This window comes from Chiloscyllium plagiosum, unplaced genomic scaffold (assembly GCF_037043375.1).
Source record: "Chiloscyllium plagiosum isolate Xiang-an unplaced genomic scaffold, Cpla_swu_hap1 HiC_scaffold_27, whole genome shotgun sequence".
In the NCBI taxonomy this organism is placed as follows: domain Eukaryota; kingdom Metazoa; phylum Chordata; class Chondrichthyes; order Orectolobiformes; family Hemiscylliidae; genus Chiloscyllium; species Chiloscyllium plagiosum.
Genome location: NW_028270165.1, coordinates 59,845,984 through 59,859,127, shown reverse-complemented (window position 1 = coordinate 59,859,127; position 13,144 = coordinate 59,845,984). Strand labels below are relative to the sequence as shown.

The 13,144-nt window shown below is 45.7% G+C and overlaps 1 pseudogene; it reads right to left on the bottom strand.

The window, feature by feature from the left end:
• Positions 1–285: 285 nt before the first annotated feature.
• On the bottom strand, positions 286–12,130 carry LOC148144303 (uncharacterized; annotated as a pseudogene).
• Between the last annotated feature and the right edge of the window lie 1,014 nt (positions 12,131–13,144).

The window sequence follows — 13,144 nt, the reverse complement described above, 5'->3', positions numbered from 1 at the left end:
AGGGCAGACCCTTTGGGTTTAATGGGGCAGCAGCAGTTACTCTCGGTGTTTGCCAAACTCTGAGATAAGATTGAAGCAGCGGTGGAACCGCTATCTGCCACACTGGAAAAGCATGGAGCAGGAAATTCAAATGTTGGCCCGAAGAGAATAGGCAGCGGAGGAGAGGACCGTGGCATCAAGACCGTGGCGGAGGTCTCAGGAGGAAGGATCTAAACGCTGGAAGACCAGGTTCGGGTCCTTCAGGAGCAAGTGGACGACCTGGAAAACTAAAGTAGAAGAAATATCTTACAGCTCGTGGGTCTTCTGGAATGTGAGGGAGGCGAAGACTTTATTGGATTCCTGGGGCTGGAGTTGGAGTCGGGCCTGTTGAGTGTGAAGCGGGCCCACCGGATCGAAATGCGCAGGTCCGGGTCGGACCCGCAGCCCCGCGTGGTCCGAGTGCGCCTCCTGCATAAAAGAGAAAAACAGTTAGTGATTGTAACAGCAAGAAGACTGGGAAGAGATCCACAGGCTTTAATGCACAAAGGCTCAAGAATAATATATTTTCAGGACTTCTCGGGAGCCTGGATTAAGAAACGGGCATTTGATGAAGTTAAGAGAAAATTAAGGGATCTGAACAGAAAATATTCTTTGAGGTCCCTGACCGTATTGCGTTTCTCTCATGGAGGGATGGTATATAATTTTGATTCAGCAGAAAAGGCGAAGGACTTTGCAAATTCTCTGAATTAAAGAAATCGAGTCGGGGTGAAGGCGGGAGGGACATCATTACTTTTTTGCCCCTTTTCTTGTGGTTATCGGCTTTATACGTACTGCCTTGACGTAAAACTGGAATTATATAGTATATCAGTCAGTTAGGTATTGTCTGAGGCCATTTCTTTACTGCTGTCCTTTTGTGTTTGGATTGGGGGTGGCTATACCTGTGCTTAAGATGTATGGAGAAGGGGTGTGGGGAGATGGGCAACCATTGTTAACTCTCAGAATGTAAATAACATGTTTTTTTCAATCTGTGAATTGCCTGGAGTTTGGGGCACAGCCTCAGTGGGAAGGAGGCAGGATGGTGGCAATGGTGGGGTTGGGGGGTTGAGGGGGGAGATCTCTACATAATTGGGGGTTATTTGCGCATTTGCTTAAGTTATATGTGGTGGTTAGATTTTTATTTATAGTAGTTTTGAATAGGAGCAGTTTTTAGACTTTATAGAGTTAATGTCTTTGTTGCTCACCACACCTCAGATAAGCTTCCTCCTCTTGGGAAACCACGGGCTGCCCTGGATGACCATGGCTACTGATTCATTCAGGTGGTGCCCCTGGAATGTAAAAGGGAGCCATTCCCCCATTAAAAAGAAAGACGGTGCTGTCAAGCCTCAGGAAGGAAAGGGTGGACACATTTAACTGATAAGGAACATCTGAAACTGCAGCAAGGAGGTTATGATAGGGTATTCTTCTCCTCCTTTAGCTCCAAGTGTAGAGGAGTGGCTATACTGGTAAGAAGGAACCTCCCTTTCCAGGTAATTGAGCAAATTAAGGACAAACATGGACTGTCCGTCATTCTTAAAGCTCTCATACATGGAGAAGAGTATGGCGTCCTGAATGTGTATTGTCCCCCCGGTGCACCCTCTTAAATTTCTAATTGATGCAGTTGCTAAATTAATGAGTCTTGGGGGACGCCGCATGGTCACTGGAGGGGATTTTAATCGCCTAATAGATCCCGAGGTAGACAGGGTGCCAAAGGGCCAGGCAGGTACACCCGCGCAACCTAAGCAGTTGGTGGACATGTGTGAGGAGTTGGGATTAGTGGATGTGTGGAGGCATCTCCACCCTAATGGAAGAGACTTTACTTTCTCTTCCAACCCACACAAGTACCACATCGGAACTGACACTTTTTAATGCCATTGGATTGCTTGGACAGAACATTGGCTTGTGAAATTGGCATTATTGCTGTCTCGGACCATGTGCCAGTGTAATTAGATGGTAAAATCAAGAGTGGTGGAATGGATGCACAGCACTGGTGCATGGACCCATTCCTGTTAAGGGATAGCAAATCTGTTGAGTACATCACAAGAGTTCAGAGCCTTCTGGGATATCAACTCGGGTACGGCCAGTAATCCGGAAATACTGTAGGAGGCCACTAAGGCATCTTTATGAGGCCTGATTATTTTTTATTCAATGACGAGAAGGACGCAGAGGAAGGAGTAACAACAGATGTTGGAGACCCGTCTGCAGATAGCTGAGGAAGTATATTACAATAGGCCTTCACTGGTCAAGCTGCAGCTCTCCGGGCTGCTCCCAACTCATTGCACACACTGGGAAAAAAAAGGTCTGCTTTGCTCAACAAAGATTGTTTGATTTTGTAGATAAGCCAGGTAGATATCTGGCCAGAAAGAAAAATGTTTCCCAATCTATTATGTCTGTTAGAGAGAAGGCTGGTGCAGTTACCCGTGAGTTAAAGAAGATTTAGGGAATACTTTGCAGGGTTATATCGGTCGGAGGGAGATGAACATGGTGCAGCGAGAATACAGGCCTTTTTTGAGATCCTGCATCTCCCTAGTATAAACGCGGAACAGGTTTTCTGTTGAATGGGCCTATGACGATACAGGAGGTGCAGGATGCAATAAAACATCTCCAAGGTGGCAAAGTACTGGGGTCAGATGGATTCCCAAGTGAATTCTATAAGGAATTCATAAATATGTTGGTGGGGATGTATCGCTATTCATATGCACAGGATTATCTTCCGCCCTCTCTTAGGAAGGCTAATATCTCCCTCATTTTAAAGGAGGGGAAAGAGCCCGAAGAATGTGCTTCATACAGACCCATTTCACTGTTGAATGTAGATTTTAAAATTCTACCCAAGACGCTGACCCTGAGGTTGGAAAAGGTGTTGTTCTGTATTGTGAAAGAAGATCAGATGGGTTTTGTTAAGGGCCGTAGCTCCTCCAACAATATCAGGAGGGTACTGAACATGGTGCAGGTATGCCAGCAAAGGTTGATCCTGGGTTCGGTGACCTCCCTAGATGCAGAAAAGGCATTTGACCAGATAGAATGGCTGTACCTGCTTGGGGTCCTCAAGCGCTTTGGTCTGGGTACAACCTTTGCTAGGTGGGTGGTGGTGTTGTATAATGATCCTAAAGCAGCAGTCATCACAAATGGCACTAAGTCAGATAACTTTAATACTGGGAGAGGTAGTCAACAGGGGCGTCCTCTTTCACCACTGCTATTTACCTTGCCAATTGAGCCATTAGCTGAAGCTACCAGGAGGATTCCTGAAATAGTGGCGCCAGGAGTGGGAATGGGGGAACATAAGATTACCCTATATGCTGATGATGTCCTTTTGTTCTTGGCCAATCTGGAGGAGTCCGTTCCTCGATTGATTCGAACAATTAATTTATTTGGGTGGGTGGGGGGAGAGAATTAGTGGAGGTGCCTGATCTGAAGGATGGAATGCAGTTCCTGTTTAGATGGTCGTCAAAAGAGTTTTTGCATTTGGGAATTTTTATTACTCCTGCCTTCCACCAGCTGTAAAAAGCTAACTATGTACAATTACTGGAGAGGATAAAGCAGGATTTGCAGCGATGGGACGGATTACCGTTTTCATGGTTAGGCCGAATAGCTCTGATTAAAATGAATGTTCTTCCTCGCCTATTGTACCCCATGAGAATGCTCCTGTTGTTGCTACCCAGATGAGTATTACTGAGGCTCAATGGTTGGCTCGTTTCTTTTATTTGGTGTCGCAGCCGCCCCCTAATTAAGTTTATCAAATTGCAGCTCTCACAGGATGAGGAGGAATGGACCTTTTGGACTTGAAGAGATATCAAATCTGCGCTTTCTTAGCATATGTGTGTGACTGGGCACGAGGGGACTCGGGGTCGATTTTGCTTGACGTTGAAGCATTGCAGTTGAGATGTCCCCTACTTAATCTATTATTCATTGATAAGATGAAATCCGAGACTGAGCAGTGTAAGAGTACAATCATTTTAAATACAGTGAAAGCCTGGAGGATAATGAGGCAAGACAAGGGCAATTGGCTGATGACCTCACTGATTACCCCACTGGTGGCAGCCCAAGTATTTAAACCTGGGGCAATGGACTCCGGCTTTCAGTCCTGGGAGAATAAGGGAATCTTCTGTCTGAGAGATTTATTCGAGGGTTAGGTCTTGATGTCATTTAGCCAGCTAAGTCAGAAATATGCATTGTCTAATAGGGACCTTTTCCGGTACTTTCAGCTAAGGGATTATATACAGAGGAATACCACGCTTCTGGCTTAGCATTACAGGTCAAATGTGGAGTAAAGAGTACTCTGTGTACAGGTGCTCTTTCAGTTAGTACGTTGTATCATTTACAGAAGGGACGTACCTTAGGGGATGTGGAGGGACTCTCTAGGATGTGGAATCGGGAGCTAGGATAGGATATTTCATTAGAAGTATGGCAAGATATATGGGAAAATGTAAGGAAAATTTCAATATGTAACAAAGCACAGGGCATGCAATTGAAGATTTTACACAGGGCTTATGTGGCGCTAGAGAGGCGAGCTAAGTTCAAGATAGGCACATCACCAGGGTGTCCCAAATGTAAAATTAGTATAGGCACTCACACACTGCTATTGGTCATGTTGTAAGATCCAGAGATACTGGAGTGCTATAGTGAGGGAGCTGAAGGACATCCTGGGGGATTGAAGTTAATGTGAATCCGGTATTTCTTCTTCTGGGGTTGCCAAATTTGCCTTCTCTTGGAGAACACAGGAACAGACTGTGTAACATTCTTAAGCACTGTGCAAGGAAGAACATTTTAATTAATTGGATGTTGGAAAAACCCCCAGGGCTTATAGGGTGGCATATGCTGGTGATGGAGCATCCCCCCCAAGATGACCTCACAAATATGGTGCACCACAAAATAGTAGTTTTACAAGACGTGGCAGCCCTTTCTAAATTATATTGATGCAGACTGATCAGCAGTATTAATTAGAGCGGTGGTATAATTAATACTGCTGATCAAGTGGGAATCAGTCCGGGCGCTCATGGGCCCTGGGAGGGCAAGGCTGGGTGAAAGGAATACGGGTGCAATAACTGGTGCTCCCATGGATGGGAGCCTTAATGGAGGTGTGGTGAGTGAAATAGAATAAAGTAATGTGATGGAATTCAAATTAACTTAAATTATGTTTAATTTTATTTTTATTCAATTTGATTGTAGTTTAGTTTAAGCTAAGTTTGTTCTAGTAGAATAATAGGTAGCTCATTATTAATAGTATCATAATATGACATTGTTGTACTGCTATTTTTCTGTATTTTGGTATTGTTCTTTTTTGTATATAGAGGTGCTGTGAGAGATTTGAAAAAGTTTCTAATCATTTTTTTTTTAAATTCTTGCCTTCCCCATAACTATTTTTGACATTCAAACGTCAGATGAACTCAGCTTTGAATATATTCAATATGTCCCAAACTACAGGAAGGCATCCCCACTTTGAACTAATTTCCTCTTGCTAATATACCATTTGCCTTGCTGATTGCTTGCTGCACCTATGTGACAACTGGCATTGACTGGAGTAGAAAGCCTGAGCAGAAGGTATCTGAGGCACGTTTGTACATCCACACATCATTCCTGATGAAGGGCTTTTGCCCAAAACGTTGACTGTTCTGCACCTCGGATGCTGTCTGACCAGCTGTGCTTTTCCAGCGCCACAATTTTCGACTCTGATTTCCGGTATCTGCAGTCCTCACTTACTCCACATCCCAATATATCACCATTTAAACAATTTACCTCCTTTCTGTTTTTATTTCATAGGAAAGGCTATAACTTCACACTGCGTTACTACATTTACCATGTGTTTGCCAATTGAGACACATACCTGAACCAACTTTGCTGCAAGTCAAGAACTGAACACCAGAGTGAAAAAATAAAATGGAAAAGGGGTGAGAAGAGTGTGTTGTACTCACAGATGTTGGACAGAGGAAAGAAGTTGCAGTCTGGGATGAAGTTAAATCTTCATTCATAGAGAGAGGAGCAGCAACACCTTCACAAGCGCATTGTCCAACTTCCGCATTCAGACAATTTGGGGGAGGCTCTCAATTGCAGGAGGACCACACTCCTTCCGGTCCTTCAGAGCTTCCCATTGGGCGATCAGAAGAATGTTGCGCGCCATTTCCGCTAACAGCAAAGAGCATTCGTCGTATTTTGCTGACACCAGCGTATATGCGCAATGCTTCCTGACACCGAGAAGCATGCGCAGTATGCCCAGTGGAGATGCTGGTCCAACTGCCAATCGGAGAGAAAAAAAGGCTGGAGCCACACTTCTTTTGTTTTCCTGGGGCTCAACAGTTTATTCCTTTTGCATTTTGTCTGGCTGCTCAATTTTTGAATGTCTTTTCCCCAGGGTAGAGGAAATTCAAAACTGGAGGGGCATAGGTTCAGGGTGAGAGGGGAAAGCTTTAAATGGGACCGAACTGGTAACATTTTCATGCAGAACGTGGTATATGTATGGAATGAGCTGCCAGAGACAGTGGTCGAGTCTGGAACAATTACAACATTTAAAAGGCATCTGGATGGGTATATGAATAGGAAGGGTTGAGAGAGATATGGGTCAAATGGTGGCAAATGGATCACCGGATTAATTTAGAATATGTGGTTGGCATGCACCGACAGGTTTGTTTCCATGCTCTGCAACTCTATGACTCTATTACTACTTAATCTGAACCAACTTCACAAGATGAGGAATTGGCCATTCCATCCTTACAGCCTGTCCTCAACTGTGGCCTAATTGCACAGATTTCAATGCAAGTTTCTGAAAAATGTCTGGAGCTTTTTTAAAAAATAATTGAATTTGCTTTCAACCTTTACTGATGTTTTTGAAAATATCATTTTAGCGATTCTCAATGTTAAAGATCAGCCATTTCTCACACCACACCCTCCCATCTCCCAAGTAGAGTCATCACCATCCGCGCTCTCTCGATCCTGAGATGGGCTGATACAAGAAAGGATGAGGGTGGGGGTGCAAGTCGAGAAATTGGACGGGAAACAGAGGCTACGGGGAAGAGAGAGAGAGAAATGGACACGGGGACAGAGCATTGGAGTTAGAGAAACCCTGGGGGTGCACAGGGTGGGGGGCAAAGCGTTTGTCAGAGAGCGAGAGAATGGGGGTGCAGAGTGTGGGGAGAGAGAATGGACGTGGGTCAGTGGGTGGGGAGAGAATGGAAGGGGGGGCAGAGGGTGGGGAGAAAGAGAGCAACAATGAGTGTTAGGAGAGGGTGGGGGGAGAGAGAGGGAATGGATGGAGAGCAGAGGATGGGGGAAGAGAGAGAATGGAGAGGGGCAGAGAGTGGGAGGAGAGGGAGAATGAGTGTGGGGAGAGGGACTGGATGGAGGAAAGCAGAGGGTGGACGAGAGACTGGACTGGACAGGGGGCAGAGGGTATGGAGATAGAATGGACGGAGGTGCAGAGGGTGGCGTGTGTGACGGGGGGGGAGCTGGGATAGCGAGAGAGAATAGACAGGAGGCGCTGTGGGCATGATTGGATCTTGATTGAATGGGGAGTTGGTGAATGCGTCCCACCCACTCCCAGCATCCCCTTCTTTGCACATGCGCAGTGCAGATTTTTGTGAAAGACGCGAGAGAGAATCTGGAGCGTGAACGCAATTACCCTCAGATCCTGGCATCAGCAAACCACTGCCTTTCTGTTTTAAAAAGTAAATAAAGATGTGGGCAATATACTGGGAACGGCAAGAAGTGACTAAGAAACTGAACCGAGAGTCAGCGCTTTCCGGTGAGGGGAGCTGGGCAAAAACAGGAGGATGGAAGGATGAATTCGAGTTGGAATCCATTGAAAGGTGGAGGAAATGGGAGACAGAGATTTCGGGTAGGAGATAGGGAAGGCTGCTCGGTACAAACTAAAATTCTCTTATCCTATTTCCTGCCCTGCACTGACAGCAATGATCTGTTTTCTCAAGGTATTAGCAGAGGAGGATTTGCTGTTCAGGCGTGCACAAGAAATTTACTCAGGGCCTGAATATCAGCAGCGTTTGAATCCAGGAGGGGAAATTATTTCGAACATCAACGTGACTTGAGAAGCCCCGTGATTATACGCAGCCTGCGTGGGAGTGTTCCAGGGTTCTGGCTGTGCAGAGAACTTCAACTCTGCAGCGAAATGTGGACTAGTGTTCTCGCCGTAGACGAGCCCTTCTTTGGATCGTTGAAGCTGCTGAGACGCAATGACCCCTGCACCGTGGAAACTCTGTGGAAGCAAATTCAATTCCCCAAACGGGCTGGAGTGTCACCAGGACTGGCATGAAGCCAATCGATTCCTTCAATCCAAGACTGTAGGTGGTGCGGCAGCAGCTGCCTCACAGTGCCAGGGAGTTGAGTTCGAGGCCACCCTCAGGGTGATTGTCTGTGTGGAGTTTGCACTTTCCTACCCCCCTCCCCCTCCCCCCATCTCTTGGTGCTCTGGTTTCCTCCCAAGATGTGCAGCTTAGAGTGGATTGGGTGTTCTAAATTCAGGGATTAGCTGCGGAGGTTATTGAGTGGGATGCTCTGAGGGGGGGTCAATGTGCATTGTTGGGCCAGAGGACCTATTTTCACAGTATAGGGGGTTTGATGATTCCCCCAACGTGTCTGCAGCCTGGCTTCCAGCTGCATCTCTCTGAGGCGAAGGTCCTCCAACATGTGTTTTCCCTAGTTTCCAGCACCCAGAACCTCCCACCTTCTGCAAATCGAAAGACAAGTCCCACCCTGCCCTCTACAATGTGTGCTATGTAACTGCTTATTCAGTTTTAGTGGCCCAGCAGAGGCTGGTAGCCAAGTTCGGAACACATGAGGATGGCATCAACCAGGACCTTGGATTCATGTCACATGACAGGTAACCCCACTTCACTGTCACTCGCTCTCACACCCACACAAAGCACACACTCTCACATTCACACAGATCCCTCTCAGACACACACACAAATACACCCTCTCACAGGCTGATACTCTATCACTCGCACACTTTATCAAGCACGCACACACTCACCTATACTCTCATGCATGCGCACTTACATATAAGCCTTTGGTGTGATTTTGTATTTGCAGATACATTGTGCGCTTTTTGAGCCAAATACAATCTACAGGCCGTTAATCCATGTGAGATTTTATAAATTCCTACTTTGGAAATAGAACCAGTCTCACTCAAGATTGGGATACAGACCTTAAGTTGTCTCGAGAATGTGTCTTCAAACAAGTTCTGGGATTTACATATTAATGAACCAAAACCTGCAACCCATTCTCAAAGATGAAAGACTTCACAACAATCTAACTTGTTCTATATCATTTCTGTTGCATGAAACTGCGATCTATTGCTATAAATTCTCCTATGATCCTTCTCCACAAACACCTGATGAAGGAGTAGTGTTCCGAAAGTTCGTGCTTCCAGATAAACATGTTGGAGTATAACCTGGTGTTGTATGATTTTTAACTTTGTTTCTTGTGAATACATCCCACACTTCCCGGTGCTGCCAGTAAACCTTACAATGTCGATGAAACGATGCAATACCTGCAGAGATGAAAAACTTACAATTTCTAACAATATTAGCTACTCATTCACTGCTCCTTCTGATACACGATATTGGAAACTTAGTGCAAGAGGTTGAAAGAAATGAGCAGTTTTAAAACAAAAACCTATTGGATCTCATAGCTTTCATTGACAGTCTGAGACTGGGGTTAAGTTCAAGTAACCTTTATTGCCACCCAACTTTGTTACAGCTTCGGATCTCCCCAGCAAAAAAAAAGTGTATGAAAAGAAGCATTTTTTTAAACAGCTCAAAGCTCACACACTCCTCCCAACTCCACTTCCTTTACTGTTGGTCAGCACCAAGTTGTCCCTTTATAATTGGATTCTTGGTACAGCCTTAAGCTGAAGGAAGTATTGCCTCACTCAGCAATTTCCACCCACACACTGTATCCATTTTAGTTATTCCCACTCATTTGACATGGTGGGGGGGCAGTCAAGAGTCAACTATGCTGCTGTGGGTCTGGAGTCAGGTGTACGCCAGACCGGATAAAGGATGCAGTTGAGATGACTGAGTGAATCCTTTCCCACAATGGCAGTTTCCTTTCCTAAAAGGAACATGAGTGAATTAGATGGCAGTTTCTCCCCCCCCAAAAATGGTTTCATTATTAGATTCAGAACTCCAAATTTCTGACCGAATTCCAATCCCACCATCTGCCTCGGCTGGATTCAAACCCCGGGAATCCCCGGAACTGAGTTGATCGTCCAGTCGATAATGGCACTCGGCCGTCACAACTTCAATCCCCCTGCAATGGCATGTGAACTCAATAGACAATAGGTGCAGGAGTAGGCCATTCTGCCCTTCGAGCCTGCACCACCATTCATTATGATTATGGCAGATCATCCGCAATCAGTATCCTGTTCCTGCCTTATCTCCATAACCCTTGATTCCACTATCCTTGCTAGCTCTATCCAACTCTTTCTTAAACGAATTCAGAGACTGGGCCTCCACTGTCTCCTGGGGCAGAGCATTCAACACACCCACCACTCTCTGGGTGAAGAAGTTTCTCCTCATCTCTGTCCTAAATGGCCTACCCCTTATTTTTAAGCTGTGTCCTCTGGTTCGGCACTCACCCATCAGCAGAAACATATTTCCTGCCTCCAGAGTGTCCAATCCTTTAATAATCTTATACGTCTCAATCAGATCCCCTCTCAATCTTCTAAACTCAAGGGTATACAACCCCTGTCGCTCCAACCTTTCAACATAAGATAGTCCCACCATTCAAGGAATTGATCTCATGAACCTACGCTGCACTCCCTCAATAGCCAGAATGTCTTTCCTCAAATTTGGAGACCAGAACTGCACACAATATTCCAGGCCAGCATGCTATTAGCTTTCTTCACTACCTGCTGTACCTGCATGCTTGCCTTCATTGACTGGTGTACAAGAACACCCAGATCTCTTTGTACTGTCCCTTTACCTAACTTGACTCCATTTAGGTAGTAATCTGCCTTCCTGTTCTTGCCACCAAAGTGGATAACCATACATTTATCCACATTAAACTGCATCTGCCATGCATCTGTCCACTCACCTAACCTGTCCAGGTCACCCTGTAATCTCCTAACATGCTCCTCACGTTTCACGCTGCCACCCAGCTTTGTATCATCAGCAAATTTGCTAATATTACTATTAATACCATCTTCTATATCATTAATATATATTGTAAAAAGCTGCGGTCCCAGCACTGATCCCTGCGGTACCCCACTGGTCACCGCCTGCCATTCTGAAAGCGAGCTGCTTATCACTACTCTTTGTTTCCTGTCAGCCAACCAATTTTCAATCCAAGTCAGTACTTTGCCCCCAATACCATGGGCCCTAATTTTGCTCACTAACCTCCTGTGTGGGACTTTATCAAAAGCTTTCTGAAAGTCCAGGTACACTACATCCACTGGATCTCCCTTGTTCATCTTCAGAGTTACATCCTCAAAAAATTCCAGAACTCGCTGGTGGCTCCGCAGGTGGGAGGAGCAGGTGAAGCCCTTTCCACACTGAGAGCAGATTAACGCCCTCTCCATGATATGGACCCTTTGGTAGATTACAGTGTAGATGTCTGAGTGAACCCCCTTCCCGCACACAGAGCATGTGAATGGCCTCTCCCTGGTGTGGATCGGCTGGTGCCTCCACAAGTTGCCCACATGACTGAAGCTCTTCTCGCACTTAAGGCAGGTGAATGGCGCCTCTCCGATGTGGACCTGCTGGTGGGTCAGCAGGGTGTAAGAATCGACAAATGCCTTCCTGCACTCAGAGCAGGTGAACGGCCTCTCCCCCAGGTGAACCCGCTGGTGTTTCGGGAGGTGGGATGCATCGATGAATCGCTGCCCACACAGAGAGCAGGAGAACGGCCTCTCCCTACTGTGAACCTGCTGGTGTGTCTACAGGTGGGACGACTGAATGAATCCCTTCCCACAATGGCGGCACATGAATAGCCTCTCCCTAGTGTGAACTCGCTGGTGTGTCTGTAGGCTGCACAGCCAACTGAATCCCTTCCCGCATACTGAGCAGGAGAACGGCGTCTCCCCAGTGAGAACGCATCTGTGGGTGTCTAGCCCCAATGGGGAAGGGAACCCATTCCCACAGTCCCCACATTTCCATGGTTTCCCCATGAGGGGAGCATTCTTTGTGTCGCGCTGGATTTGAAATTAAAAACAGAATGGATACATAGTCTCTCCCCACTATGAGGGGTGAGATTTTGATCCCCCAAGCTGAGTAAATTGTTTGACGCATTTTTCACAGACAGCGTACTGAATCTGTCTCACTCGGGTGTCTCAATATTATTCCTGCCACACCAGTGTTCAAAATCTCTCACACAGACAAAAGCAAACATTTCTTCTCGAATTGAATGGCTGCTGATATTCAAGCTCCAATGATTCAAGTGGCTCTGTCAGAAGATGATGTATCATTTGTTTTCAGATTTCTTTCTGCATGTCTTCCTCCAAAAAGAATCACAAATTGAGTGATCACTGCCAGTACTGTTAAATGAACATAACATCGGTGGCAATTCCTGTAGATTGCTAGATGAGTGCTGACCATATATTATGCAGGACGCAGAAAACCCTCATGCAACATGATAGCCTTAAGTGTGCATGGAGGACAACTTAATTTAGATCGCAATAACCTGGAACAAGCTGTTGACAAAGGTGCTGGAAATGGAGCTGAATCACGAATATGATAATGAAATGTCAAGGCTGCTTGGGAAAAGAAAGCCAGTGAAGTTACTGAATGACTTCCTGCTGTCCTTGTAAATAAAAAAGAGACAAGAGATATAGAACGTAACTCTATTACTGCATTAGAAGGTGAAAAATCATAGTCACAAAGTTTTTATAACAGCCAATAATATCAGATATACACCATATGAAGCAACAGATGTCGACATTTGAAATCAATGTGCCAATCCCTTAAATACTGCTCAGTTCCATGAGAAACTACCCTTATAATTCTGAACATGAGGAAAGAAGTAAACCTTTTCCAGGGTGCAAACTCTCTACGTGCCAAACTGAGGGAATACACAAGGAAAATACCTTTGAGAGGGACAGAGAGCATCTGAGCACCTTTGGAGAGCCTGCTCCATCCATGGAGTCACTCCAGTTGCTACAAGTGAACAGTCTCCACCCCACACC